Below are 14,525 nucleotides of genomic sequence, written 5' to 3'. Positions count from 1 at the left end.
AGGAATTATGGACACATATAAATACTATTGTGGCACCCCTGCGGGGGATTACCACAGGATCCATAGGTGCAGGGAGAGATGTACACTTGGGCACACACAACACCTTCCACCCCAGGTCTGAGGGGAGGAGTCTGTTCCCAGGGAGACAGCAAAGCGGCAGTTGGTCTGGAGACGGGTGAAGGAGGAGAGAGACAGAGAGCTGTTGGCTGAGGACCAGTGAAGCCCTGAACTAGGAAACAGGTCTGTGTTGTGAAGCTCCCTAGAGAGCGTGACGGAGGCTAGAAGGAGAAAGAAAGAGATAAAACTATTATCCCTTTAGCTCATCCGGACACCGGAGTCCGAGATTGCTATTAGTTCAGGAATAGCATAGAAAACCCGGACAGATCAGGAGGATCTACTCCCCATGAAGAAGAAGGGGAAAGAGTTGCCTAACTTGACCAAGTATAGGACCAGGGGCCCAGAAAGAGAATTGGTAGCCCCAAGGAAAGGTCCTCATTGTCAGTTGTGGAGAAGGACCCCAAAGAAAGTGAAGGTGGCAGGTTCAGCTTAAGGCAGGACTGATCCCAAGCAACGCACACATTGTTAGAGGAGGCCTCACAAATCTCCAGGGTGAATATCTCTACCTGCACCGAAAACCTGGTTACCCTCCTGAACTGTACCTGTTACCGGACATCAGTAAAAGAAAGGTACTGAAACAAAGACTTAATGTGTGTGTGTGCCTACTTTGACATTACTGCCTATAGCGTTCATACAAGCCGTATGCCGATCACCTCAGCAACCATACACAGCGCTGGTAACCGACTTTACCAGTTACCACAGGAGGCGTCAGGACACAATTCTCCCATCATCCTGACCCCCATCCCTTTACTGACGGTCCAGGGCACGGAACCGGGAACCGACCAACCGTGATCCCCACAGAAGTAACCCATCCATCCTGGTATCCGAGTACCCCTACCCCTGTTGACCGACTCACTATTATTACTGAAGAAGCCAAAAAGACAATAAACAAGAGGCAGAAGAGACCCCCTCCCCAACACCCGCAACCTTGGTTAACAGAAGAGACCCTAAAGATCATCGAAGAAAGACGAATGGCAAAAGGTAACAAGCAGGAGGCACACGACGTCAGTAAAATATTAAAGCAGACAAAGAACATATTACTAAAAAGATACGTGTAGAGATAGAAAATGAACATCTGAATGGCAAGACTAGGAAGTCATACCAAAAGATCAAAGAGATACAGCGAACTTTTCAAACAAGAGTGGGAATGTTGAAAGATGCCAATGGGAGCAAACTAACAGAGCCAGAACAGATCAAGGAAAGATGGAAAGAATACACGGAGAACCTCTACAAGAAAGACTCAGTGATACAGGAAGAAAATGAGACTGGAAATGATAGTGAACCGAACATCCTGAAAGACAAAGTTGTTGCTGTGTAAAGCTTCTGTCTAAAAACAAAACACCTGGATGTGACCATATTCCAATAGAGCTAATAAAGTCATCGGAAGCAGCAGTTGATGTCATCACATGCCTGTGTCAACAGATATGGATCACTGGTAAATGACTAAAGGACTGGACAAGATCGGTGTTTATTCCTATTCTGAAGAAGGGAAATGCTACAGATTGTGGAAACTATCTGACTATTGCGCTCATACCTTATGCCAGCAAAATATTACTGACGATCCTACAAAAACAGCTACAGCCTTACTTTGACAAACATCTACCAGAGGAATAAGCAGGATTCAGAAAAGGCTGAGGAACCACAGATGTAATTGCTAAAATTAGATGGATAATTGAAAAGGCCAAAGAGTACAACAAGGAGATCTATTTTTTTCGACTACAGCAAAGCCTTCGACTGTGTTAATCACCAGAAACTTTGGAATACCATGAAAGATATGGGTGTGTCAAACCATCTGATCAGCCTCATTAGAAATAGGGATGAGCAAATCCAAACTGTAAAGTTCGGGGTTCGTACAGGACACCTAGTGTCCGGTACAAAACCCCAAACACGGACTTCTTACTGTACGTCCGTGTTACTGTTTGGGTTTGGCAGACTAATAAAGCTTGTTGAAAGTCTGGAGTGCAGCCAATCAACAAGCTTTTCCGATGTGGGTACTTTCAGCACCATCGCAGCCATGCTAAGTATTTGCATGGCTGTAATTGGCAGGCGCACCATGTGAGAAAAAAAAATAAACAAAAAAGATGTGGTGTCCCCCCTATTTTTGAGAGCAAGGGCAGGTAAAGCTGACAGCTATGGTGTCACGGGTGTGTCACCTGTGACAGACTGTTGCTCTGGACCTGGCTGTAGAAGGTCACTGCGCTTGGCATTGCAGACACCTTCTTGATCCTCTCATCTCTGTAGTATAGTTATATCCTTCTTCCTTTAGGACCCAATAGCCCCCACCTTCTGCTGCTGATTGACACACCCTTGCTTGGTAGTTAAAAATTCTCAGCTTCTCGAGAAAGTCGCTGGTGATAGTTCTATGTACCTCTGTGCAGGCTTGTAGTACTGGCAGTTGGCTAGTCTCATCTTTGGTGCTCTTGGAAGACAGTTGACATTATCTGTCTGGTGTCTGCTCAAGCTTAGTGTATCCCCTTTGTTTGTTTACCTTGTTGTCTTTAGTTTGTAGTGGGACCTGACTAGTGCTCACCCTGTCCCCTCCCTATATAGGGCCTAGCTCTAGGGACATTCAGGGTTTAACTTCCTGCTCAGCGATAGGTGCAGAACCTATATAGGGACGATAGGGTAGGGAGGGTGATATTAGATCTGCCTAGGGGTCTTCACTCCCCCTTTCCCTAGTTGTTGGGCTCTCTTCCCCCTCTTCCCATCGTTGTACACTTATTCCTTCACTCACCTTGCGTGAAATACGGGCTGCGGCCCTCAGCTGTCTGCTTTATCTTGGCTGATTATCAAAAATAGAGGTGCCCACATGCTAGTTTTTTAATTATTTAAATAAATAATTAAAAAAATGTGAGTGGGGTCCCCCCCATTTTGACAACCAGCCAAGGTAAAGCAGACATCTGGGGGCTATTATTCTTAGGCTGGGAAGGTACATTGATATTTGGCCCTCCCCAGCCTATAAAATAGAAGCCTGCATCCGCCCCAGAAAAGGTGCATACATTAGATGCGCCAATGCCCGGCTCTACCTGCTTGCCCTGGTGCGTTGGCAAGGGGGATAATATTTGGGGTTGATGTCAGCTGTGTAATGTCCGCTGACATCAAGCCCACGGGTTAGTAATGGGGGGGGGGGGAGTCTATCGGACACCCCCATTACTAACCCAGTAAGTGAATAGTTTAAAAAACACAGACACACAGGAAAAAAATGCTTTATTTGAATAAAGACTCCCCCACACTCCCTTGTTTACCCATTTATTAATTAAAAATAAATCCGGGAAGTTCCGACGGTAATCCAATAGTGAATTGTCCCACAACGCCCATTGTACCAGGAGGCTTGGACCTCTGCCTCCTGGTACAAGATTTTTTTTTCTTTATCCTATGTTATTTTAAGTAATTTTACTATTCACATTTGTTTGCAGGGCAATTGTCCTGCTCCTACCCCCATTTTGCTTCCTTTTTCAGCCCCCTAGCCCTTACTACGTCTGTTTTAAAGCCATTTTACAGCAGCAAACTTTGGGTCCGGGGTCAAGTTCTTGTACCTGAACTTTTTTTGTCAAGACCCGCCGCATCTGAACTTCCACAGGTTTGCTCATCCCTAATTAGGAACCTTTACATCGACCAAGAAGAACAGTCCGAACGGAACACTGCGACACGGCATTTTTCAAAGTAGAGTGAGGCATCAGACAAGGCTGAATCTTGTCACCATTTCTCTTCAATTTATATGCATATGATCAATATCAACCGAACTGAAACCATTATAAATAAAATAAATATCTCATGGCCAAAAGCTTAAAGTACATTTCCAAAGTTCCAAGGTGTCAGATTTAAGGCCCCGTCACACTTAGCGACGCTGCAACGATCCCGACAACGATACGACCTGTCAGGGATCGTTGCTGTGTCGCTATGTGGTCGCTGGTGAGCTGTCAAACAGGCAGGCTCATCAACGATCAGGGGAGCAGCGACATCGTGGAAAGAATCTTTCCACGATGTCCTGCTCCTGGTTACCAGCCTGCTGAAGCAGGAGAAGGCTGGTAACCATGATAAACATCGGGTTACTAGGGGCACACGCGCACCTAGTAACCCGCTGTTTATCATGGTTACCACTCTGCTATGGTGAGCGGGAGGTTACCGCTCACCGTAGCAGAGTGGTAACCATGATAAACAGCGGGTTACTAAGTGCGCGTGCGCCCCTAGTAACACGCTGTTTATCATGGTTACCAGCCTGATCGCTGATCCCGCTGGTCACACACAGCGGTGTGTGCTGACCAGCGGGAGGGCAAAGACCAAAAAAAGGTCCAGGACATTCTGCAGCGATCAGCGACCTCACAGCAGGGGCCTGATCGCTGCAAAGTGTCACACATAGCGACATCGCTGGTGAGGTCGCTGTTGCGTCACCAAAACCGTGACTCAGCAGCGATCTCGCTAGCGATCTCGCTATGTGAGACAGGGGCTTTAGAGAAGCTAAGTACCTCCCATAGTGGCAAACTAGTTCCTTTAAGAGGAAAGAGGATGCGTAACCGTGGATTGGGAATAGGACTCTCACTTACTTGACTGTGGTACTGTGCTGGGTTTTGGAGAAGGCAGGTGAACTAGTGGAGACAGAAACCAAGCAAGTTAAGAAAAAGGAACTGAGACTGTGTGAAAATGCTCCATGTGTTGAAGGAAATGTTCATTAAGCTATGTACCCGCTATCTTTTGTACATACTCCCCACTAAGTTATCGTTCAGTAAAAAGTTTATTTTTGGCTGGTGGTTTCCCTCATTGAAGTCTTCAACATCTTGTCCTAGTCAACCAAAGTCATCGGTAACATGCAGCCTGTAAAGGTGTAGCACCCCCATAGATGAAGTCCACACACCCAGTCAGGTCTCCCACCTTCATGTAACGTGCTGGGGCCCACGGCTACTGCCCCATGCCACATTACATAGGCTTTATAATGTCATGTTGTGCATCATGCGACAACATTATGAAATCATGGGGACTACAAAGCGCCAGAAACCCCCTGAATATCGAGCCCAGATCGGATTGCTCATTTCCAGTAGCAATGTGATGACCATCTAACCAAGGACTGAATGTCAGAATTATTTGGGCCTTGTACAGTGGTAATTTTGATGATATTGGTCATAGTATGTCTTCTACAGAGAAATAGTGCCTCTACTGAAGTACTTTAGCATTTTCATGGCTTCCATACAGTATAAAACAAAACAAAATGCCCCTCAACATAACACACAAAAACAGTACAATACCCCAGCTATGAATTCACACTCATAATTTTCCCTACAATACCCCCCACAATCAAATAATGGGGACATCATGATGCCTATGACGCGCCCCCTGGGCCTGTGCTGCTGCTGCTGTGCAGGGGGAATACCCGGAGCCGGATCGCTGGGGGTTGTAGTCTCCGTGTGGCGGTGACCCGGTCCGTGCCCAGGGTGGTCAAACCAGTGGCAGTCTATTTGTATTGTAATAAGTGTCCGACTACGCCACCCGTGGATTGCGGTCAATGGGGACCGCCGCTGCGCTGCCGACCGCTGAGGCTGATGTTGGTTGCGCAGCTGAGTATGGGATAACTCCCCACGGGAGGAGTATTGCCTCAGGGCAGCTAATGTGGATGATGGTGGTAGTGATGGTGTGAGGGTCCCAGTGCTAGTGGTGCTGGAGCGGCAAGGAATCACAGAGACGTGTGGTGCAGTTTCCAAAGCTTTACTCACAGTTATTGCTCCGGTCACTTCGGCCAGCAGTGACCGCCCGAGCCGTGCTGCGTCCACCAGGTGAGGGACTCGGTCAACTCCCAAGCAATTCCAGAGTGTGGCTGAAAGCTCCCTTCTCTTCCTTTCTACTGGCCGTCCCCACCAGTGACCCACCTTTGTCCAGCCTTCTGTTGGTGAAACCTCTCTCCGGTCTCCCTGACCCTATGCGGTATGCCTTTCTGGTGGATGTAGTGAGGGGTCGCACCGAGATGTGGTCACGACCTCCGGTTTTGGCTGAGGATTAGTCGCCTCCACCAATTCGGGTTCCGGTACCCTGCTCTGCCAACCCTTCACCCAGTATCTCCTCTGGGAATATGGGGTTCCTTCTGCCTTCGTGTCTCTGGGCCTTTCTTTGTGTTCCTTGCCTCCTTTCTCCTCCGTTTCAGTTCCTTTCTTACTTTCCTTCCTGTTCCTTCTCCTTTCTCTTTCTGCTGTCTCAGGCCTCCACTCCAGGCTTGCCTCTGGAGCTGGGCCCAGACTGAGCCACAGCTCCCTGTCAGCCCTCTCTGGCTGAGCTCCTCTCTTCTTCTCCTCCTCTCTGAACTGAACACTGATCTAAGATGGTGCCCACCTTATATACCTCCCTCTATGTGTGAGCCCAGGTGACTAGCAACCAATGGGCTCCTACCTATGCCCAGAAACCCACCCCTATCTGCTCCTACACCACTGGGTTTTCCTCCCCCTCCCCACTCCAGCCAGGAACAGAAGCTGTCGTGCCTGCACTCTGTCTAGTGGGAGCACAGTTGGTCTGTTCCTCGGAAATGGGGTGTGTGTGGTGCATGCAGCCTACTGAGCCCCGGTCCACACTCCATCCTTACCCGGGAGTGGAATATCACACCTCTGGTTCGAGGTGCAATACCCCTGTAGCAGCCGAATCCTCGGGGTGCTACATTCCCCCCTGGTAAATCACAGCATGTCCTCCGGCTGGAAAAGAGCAAAGACAATTTAAAACATACAAATTTTTAAAGTGCACTCATATATAAGACATTAACTTTTCACTCATCCCTTTATGGGAGGTACTCTTTTCTTCTTAACGTTACTGGTATAAAACATTATTTTATTTTTTTTTTATAAAACATTCTACTAATGCCACTGGAACTCTTTTTGCAAAACACCATATAAAACTTTTGGCATTACTATTTTAGCAGCATATTAAACTTTCCATTATAAGACATTTTCACATAAACATTTTCAAAACATATTCTTGAGCTCTGGCCGCTGTGCAACTTGCGACCAGGTAAAGGTGCAACAGTCCATTTAATCCGTATTGAGGTAGACGTTGCGGTTCTTGTATAAAACCAGTAGGGGGCGCTTTAAGAAGCGCAACTATGTACAAGGGTATGGCTGCTCTCAGTCCTCGGCCAGTGGGAATAGGGGAATGGCTGCTCACAGTCCTCAGCCTGGTTAGGGATTAGGGGCACACAGGTAACACTTCTTTAACAGTTCCATACTAGTCCCAACGGGGACCACACTTCAATCAGCAAGAGTTCTTGTACCCAGACGGGTAACTATATACAGTTCCACTTTACCATTCTCTAATAATGGTGTCCTCCTTGTTCTTCCGGGTAGTCTTCTGGTCCGTCCGGACCCTCGGTGTACTCAGTTTCTGGGCGGTACTGTAGTTCCTCTTCCGTGAGCCGGTGAACGTGGAGGGCGTACGGTCCCTTGGCACCCTTGTGCCGGGTGAAGGTGACCACATCACCCGGGTAGAGATCGCGTCCGCGGTGTCCCTCTGGCAGGTGGCTCTCGACGTCCCTGCGGGTGACAAAGACGTCGCCGGGGGTTCGATGGTCTCGGATAAAGCCCCAGCCATGCTCCAGCTGGAACTTTATTACGGTCCCGTTGACTCGGGGACCGCGGGCGGCTCGGGGATCTTGTCGGGCCCTGCGCTTCTGCTCCACGCTCCGGGCCTGCAGCTGTTCTTCTCGGATTCGCCTCTCCCGCCGTTCCCTTTCAAATACCTCCAGCTGTTGACGGCAGCACTCTTCACGCCGGGCTGCGTCCGCCCGGGTCTCCTGGGTGACCCCTATGAGATTCTCACCGGTGGGGTCCCATGCAAACTGGGCATGCTCCAGCGGAAGCGGAGCGATTTTGGCGGGCTCCGGAGCTGGGATCAGAGGCTCACACAGGGGCCGTTCCCTCCGGAGACGGGGGTTGACGTACTCCGGTGGCCACACGAAGGGCAGCCCGTCCGGGCTGGTATATTGCGCATAGAGATCTGCGCCCAAGGGTGGCACCACGGGCCCCGATCGGGGAGCAGCGCCCCGGGTTACTCGGCCTTGCGACCAGGCCGGGGAACTTCCGGTTGGGTCTGGGGGTGGCACTGTTGAGGAAGAGGGCGCTGGAGGGGCAGCGGCGCCCGGGTTCACCAGGCCTTGCGACCAGGCCGGTGGTACTTCCTCTTTTGCCGCGCCCGGGGTCGAGGGGTGTGGCGCGGAACGGGGCGTGACCGCGGCTCCTGCCGCTTGAGGCCTAGTTGGGAGCAGTGGCGGCGCGGCAACGGGTGTGGTGAGTAGGGCTTCGGGCTCTGCGACGGGAGGCTGGGGCAGGCTTACGGCTGCTGGGCTCGGGGTGATGACGTCCCCATTACCTGCCTCAATCCTTGCGGCTCCCTCCGCGGCGTCGTCTCCGGCCTTCGTCCCTCCTGCACCATCCTCAGGGGCAGACGTGCTCCATGTTGCGGGTGGCGCCTCCTGTCGGCGGGTTCCAGCCTGCCGGGCCATCTCCCTTCTCCACTCGGCCAGCGCATCCTGCTGTGCCCGGGCCATCCTCCGGTCCAAGTCCTCCAGCGCAGCCTGTGCACGCTCCAGATCTCTGGGGAGCTGTGCCAGGATCTCCACTAGGCTGTCTGGCGGTGCGGCCTGCAGCAGGCTCCGGACCAAGGTGTTGGCACTGCTGGACGCTTCCTCCATTCCCGGGTGCGGTCTGTCCAGACTGATCCAGAGCGCGCCCTGCCCCACAGTTTTCTTCACTTCCCGCCCCCATTGGGGGTGGTCCTGGGGCAACTTGGTGACAGTCAGTTTCAAGGGCAGCCCTCCCACGCTGATGGACATCTCCACTGCTGCATTCATGGCTGGTGGGGGCGGGCTCCTTCTTTGGCGCCACTCTGGGACCTGGCCCACGATGGGAGGTGGCTTCCTGCTGTCCTTTGGTGCGCACATAATGGCGTCCCCTCTGCCAGGGCGGGAAAAACTGATGAAGATGGCGGGAAACGGTCCAAGATGGCGTCTGATGGCGGGAATCGGCTCCGGATGGCGGGAAACGACTCCGGACGGCGGGAAACTTCTGGAAATGGCGGGAGACTTCTTTTTAAGGTACATGTGCAGTTTTCTTCAGGCACGCAATACCCGCTTGTGGCGGGTTGGCAACGATCCTGCCGACTACGCCAAAGTTGACGCGCCCCCTGGGCCTGTGCTGCTGCTGCTGTGCAGGGGGAATACCCGGAGCCGGATCGCTGGGGGTTGTAGTCTCCGTGTGGCGGTGACCCGGTCCGTGCCCAGGGTGGTCAAACCAGTGGCAGTCTATTTGTATTGTAATAAGTGTCCGACTACGCCACCCGTGGATTGCGGTCAATGGGGACCGCCGCTGCGCTGCCGACCGCTGAGGCTGATGTTGGTTGCGCAGCTGAGTATGGGATAACTCCCCACGGGAGGAGTATTGCCTCAGGGCAGCTAATGTGGATGATGGTGGTAGTGATGGTGTGAGGGTCCCAGTGCTAGTGGTGCTGGAGCGGCAAGGAATCACAGAGACGTGTGGTGCAGTTTCCAAAGCTTTACTCACAGTTATTGCTCCGGTCACTTCGGCCAGCAGTGACCGCCCGAGCCGTGCTGCGTCCACCAGGTGAGGGACTCGGTCAACTCCCAAGCAATTCCAGAGTGTGGCTGAAAGCTCCCTTCTCTTCCTTTCTACTGGCCGTCCCCACCAGTGACCCACCTTTGTCCAGCTTCCTCGGGCCTTCTGTTGGTGAAACCTCTCTCCGGTCTCCCTGACCCTATGCGGTATGCCTTTCTGGTGGATGTAGTGAGGGGTCGCACCGAGATGTGGTCACGACCTCCGGTTTTGGCTGAGGATTAGTCGCCTCCACCAATTCGGGTTCCGGTACCCTGCTCTGCCAACCCTTCACCCAGTATCTCCTCTGGGAATATGGGGTTCCTTCTGCCTTCGTGTCTCTGGGCCTTTCTTTGTGTTCCTTGCCTCCTTTCTCCTCCGTTTCAGTTCCTTTCTTACTTTCCTTCCTGTTCCTTCTCCTTTCTCTTTCTGCTGTCTCAGGCCTCCACTCCAGGCTTGCCTCTGGAGCTGGGCCCAGACTGAGCCACAGCTCCCTGTCAGCCCTCTCTGGCTGAGCTCCTCTCTTCTCCTCCTCTCTGAACTGAACACTGATCTAAGATGGTGCCCACCTTATATACCTCCCTCTATGTGTGAGCCCAGGTGACTAGCAACCAATGGGCTCCTACCTATGCCCAGAAACCCACCCCTATCTGCTCCTACACCACTGGGTTTTCCTCCCCCTCCCCACTCCAGCCAGGAACAGAAGCTGTCGTGCCTGCACTCTGTCTAGTGGGAGTACTGTTGGTCTGTTCCTCGGAAATGGGGTGTGTGTGGTGCATGCAGCCTACTGAGCCCCGGTCCACACTCCATCCTTACCCGGGAGTGGAATATCACACCTCTGGTTCGAGGTGCAATACCCCTGTAGCAGCCGAATCCTCGGGGTGCTACACCTACATAGTGACCCAATCAAAGTATAATGCCCCCACAGTTCCCCGTCACGCGGTATAATGCCCCCACAGTTCCCCGGCACACAGTATAATACCCCCACAGTATGTATAAAACAAGAGTGCACACCAAAGTGTAGCTAAAAAGACTTTTTTTCATCTTTATTAAAGTAATATAATATCGTTATAAACAGTAAACATGGACAAGTACAATATAAAAGCACTATCATATAAAACCAACTAAACGCACTAACAATATAAAAGCGCTTAAAAAGAACCATATAAGGAGGACATAAACAGGGGTATATACAGTATGTCGTTAAAAAAAACTACCACACCACAAACACCTCCAGCAAAGAGATATCACAAGAGGACACACTATGAAAATATATACAGAATATGAATCTGATAGCATAAAAATAAAGCAGTGTGAAGTCTAATTACTGATCATAAACTGGAATATGAGGGGTGCACTACGTGCTACATCAACAAATACGTTCCATGTGTCCAAAGTGGTGGAAGGGAAGAACCCTGCACGTATCTGATGCTCCCCCTGGGCCGTGGGGCACCCGGTGCCGGGCTGGTAGATGCTGGGGGTTGTAGTCACTGTGGCGGTGACCCGGTCCGTGACCCAGGGCGGTCAATCCAAGGGTAGTATCTGTGTATAGGTTATATATAATGTCCGACTACGCCATCTGTGGAGTGCGGCTAATAGGGGCCGTCGCGTCGGAACAGTCCTCTGAAGCTGATGGTTTGGCAGCAAGGGTGGTACAACTCCCCACAGGAAGAGTGTAGCTTCAGGGCAGTGTGAGTGGATGATGGTAGTTGTTGTGCAGGGAGTCAGTAATAAACACGGAGTCAATGGGATGCAGTCTCAGGTACTTTACTCACAGTTGTTTCATTCCAAGTCATCACTGCAGATCACGACTTCCCACGTCGTCCTGTGTTTACTCAGTAAGGGGCTCAGTCCACCCCTAGGTAGCTCTGGAGTACTTAGCAGGACCCCCTTCTGTGTGTCCTTTCTCTGGCCTTCTCCCTGCACCTCACACCTAGTGACTCCAATCCGGTACCCGCGGGCCTTGGCGGGCGACGTAAGTTCCGTCCCCTGGGTCCTATGTGGCTACCTTCTCGGTGAGACTGGTGTAGACTTGTGGCTACAGGACATAAAGTTCTGCAGCCTCCGGTTTCTAGCTGAGACTTGCAATATTCTACTAGTTGATGGATCCGGTTCCCTGTATGTGGCCTGACCCCTCCACCTCCCGGCAGATTCGGGCATACGGGTGGCCTCCAGCACTGCCCGCACCCCTGGGATCCTTCTTCCTGGAGCCTTCCTGCTCCCTCTCCTCTCTCCTTCTCTCAGACTTGGGCCTCACTGGCTAGGCCCGCCTCTGGAGCAGAGCTCATACAGAGCTTCTGCTCCTGTCACTTCATAGAATCATAGAATCATAGAATGGTAGAGTTGGAAGGGACCTCCTGGGTCATCTGGTCCAACCCCCTGCTCAAAGCAGGATTCACTAGATCATCTCAGACAGATGTCTGTCCAGCCTCTGTTTGAAGACGTCCATTGAAGGGGAACTCACCACCTCTCGTGGCAGCCTGTTCCACTCATTAATCACCCTAACTGTCAAAAAGTTTTTTCTAATATCTAATCTGTATCTCCTCCCATTTAGTTTCATCCCATTGCTTCTAGTCTTTCCTTGTGCAAATGAGAATAAAGATGATCCTTCTACAATGTGACTGCCCTTGACATATTTGTAGACAGCTATTAAGTCTCCTCTCAGTCTTCTTTTTTGCAAGCTAAACATTCCCAAATCCTGCAACCGTTCCTCATAGGACATGGTTTGCAGACCAGTCACCATTCTGGTCGCTCTTCTCTGAACTTGCTCCAGTTTGTCTATGTCTTTTTTAAAATGTGGTGCCCAAAACTGGACACAGTATTCCAGATGAGGTCTGACCAAAGAGGAGTAAAGACCGATAATGACTTCACGTGATCTAGACTGTATGCTTCTGTTAATACATCCCAGAATTATATTTGCCTTTTTTGCTGCTGCATCACACTGTTGACTCATGTTCAGTCTATGATCTATTAGTATACCTAAGTCTTTTTCACATGTACTGTTGCTTAGCTCTATTCCTCCCATTCTGTATATGCTTTTTTCATTTTTATTGCCCAGATGTAGTACTTTGCATTTTTCCCTGTTAAAAACCATTCTGTTGGTTGCTGCCCACTGCTCCAGTTTATTTAGGTCTTTTTGAATCCTCTCTCTCTCTTCTCTAGTATTAGCTATCCCTCCTAGCTTTGTGTCATCAGCAAATTTAATCAGTTTACCCTCAATTCCTTCATCTAAATCATTGATAAAGATGTTGAACAATACAGGTCCCAGGACGGAGCCCTGTGGTACCCCACTTGAGACATTCATCCAGCTGGATGTGAAGCCATTTACAACCACCCTTTGAGTCCGATCACTAAGCCAGTTATGAATCCACCTAACAGTTGCCTGGTCCATTGCATACTTGGTCATTTTTTCAATAAGGATGGTGTGAGATACTTTGTCAAATGCTTTGCTGAAGTCAAGATATACTATATCTACAGCATTTCCCTGATCCACCCAGTCAGTGATTCTGTCATAGAAGGAAATTAAGTTAGTCTGACATGACTTGTTAGTTACAAACCCATGCTGACTCTGGTTAATCACTTCATTCTTATCCATGTACTTACATACATGTTGTTTAATAATTTGTTCAAAGATCTTTCCTGGTATAGAAGTCAGACTCACCAGCCTATAGTTCCCTGGGTCCACCTTCTTCCCCTTTTTGAAGATAGGAACAACATTTGCTCTTCTCCAGTCTTCTGGGACTTCTCCTGTTCTCCAAGAATTTTCAAAGATTATGGAGAGTGGTTCTAAAATTTCTTCTACGATCTCCTTCAGTACTCTGGGGTGTAATTCATCTGGACCTGGAGACTTGAACTCATTTATGTTAGCTAAATATTCCCTCACAATCTTTCTGTTTACAGATAACTTGGATTCCTCTATTCCTTTAAAAGGACAGTGAAGATCAGTTGATGTTACATTTTCTTTCTGAGAGAAAACAGATGCAAAATAGGAATTAAAAAGTTCGGCCTTCTCAACATCCTCTCTTACCATTTCTCCATTTTCATCCTGTAAAAATCCTATAGCATCTTTGACTTTTCTTTTACTTTTGACATACCCCCAAAATCCTTTTTTATTGCTTTTGACATCTCTTGCAAGCCTTAATTCATTGTCAGCTTTAGCTAACCTGATACGTGCCCTACAGGATCTGCAGACTGCATTATAATCTTCTTTAGATATGCCTCCCTCTTTCCATTTAATAAACATTTCTTTCTTTCTTTTTAGCATGTGTTTAAGTTCTGTGTTCATCCATCCTGGTTTCCTTAAATGCTTCCCATTCTTCCTACTTTTCGGGATTGTTAACGATTGTGCTTTGAGAATCTCATTTTTAAAAATTTCCCATCCTTCCTGGACATTTTTGTCCTTAAGGACATCCAGCCATTGGATCCCTCCTATTCTCTTTCTGAGTCTCTTAAAATCTGCCTTTCTAAAATCTAACCTTGAAGTTTGAGTCTTCACATGTCTTCCTCCTCTAGTTATCCAAAATTCTATAATAGCATGATCGCTGCCTCCTAGGGTCCCAGCCACCTTTACCTCCTCAACCATTTCCTCCCTGTTTATAAGGATTAGATCCAAAGTAGCAGATCCCCTTGTTTTCTCCCCTACCTTTTGGAAGATAAAGTTGTCAGCAAGAGAGGATAAGAATTTGCTTGACCTGTTAGTTTTACTTGAGAGAGATTCCCAACAAATGTCTGGATAGTTGAAATCTCCCATGACCACTAAGTCATATTTTTTGGAGAACTTGGTCATTTGATACATAAAGAGTTCATCCATATCTTCAGCTTGCCCAGGTGGCCTGT

The sequence above is a fragment of the Phyllobates terribilis genome, unplaced genomic scaffold (assembly GCF_046119375.1).
Source record: "Phyllobates terribilis strain yellow unplaced genomic scaffold, ASM4611937v1 Scaffold_11__3_contigs__length_659146591, whole genome shotgun sequence".
In the NCBI taxonomy this organism is placed as follows: Eukaryota; Metazoa; Chordata; class Amphibia; order Anura; family Dendrobatidae; genus Phyllobates; species Phyllobates terribilis.
The sequence above is the reverse complement of the archived record's forward strand: the minus strand, read 5'-3'. Positions refer to the sequence as shown.